The 306-nt window shown below is 77.5% G+C and overlaps 1 protein-coding gene across 6 annotated transcripts in view; it reads right to left on the bottom strand.

Annotated features, from left to right (window-relative positions):
• FKBP5 (FK506 binding protein 5) overlaps positions 1–306 on the bottom strand; it is an 86,783-nt gene extending 86,477 nt beyond the window's left edge. For 2 of the 6 annotated variants that reach the window (XM_006907331.2, XM_006907330.1), the window contains exon 1: positions 254–306. The gene's annotated coding sequence lies outside the window, so the exon portion shown is untranslated. The remainder of the gene's footprint in view (positions 1–253) is intronic. The other 4 variants (XM_015585898.2, XM_006907332.3, XM_015585900.2 and 1 more) reach the window with 3 other exon arrangements.

The following is a 306-nucleotide window of genomic DNA, read 5'->3' as shown; positions in this document are numbered from 1 at the left end:
GCCTCCTGAAGGGAGCACCGGCCCGGCGGCGGGGCGGGGCGCAAGGGGGCCCCGCAGTGGGGCTGGGGGCCCTTCAGCGCCCTGGCCTCGAGGCTTCTCCGACCCCGCTCGCCGGGAAGCACCGTTCCCGGGCTAGGGAGCCGCGCGAGGGGGCGGGGAGGTGGCGCGGCGGCAGCCGGACCGCGAAGGGGGAGATTCGGCTCCCGGGGCGCAGTGGCCGCCCGCCCCATCCCTGCGGCCATGGCGCCGGTACCTGTCGCCACGGTTGCTCGTCGACTCCGTCTTTCTCCGCCTCACCCGCACACC

The sequence above is a fragment of the Pteropus alecto genome, unplaced genomic scaffold, assembly GCF_000325575.1.
Source record: "Pteropus alecto unplaced genomic scaffold, ASM32557v1 scaffold202, whole genome shotgun sequence".
NCBI lineage: Eukaryota > Metazoa > Chordata > Mammalia > Chiroptera > Pteropodidae > Pteropus > Pteropus alecto.
Note: the sequence above shows the minus strand (reverse complement) of the source record. Positions and strands in the feature narration are given on the sequence as shown.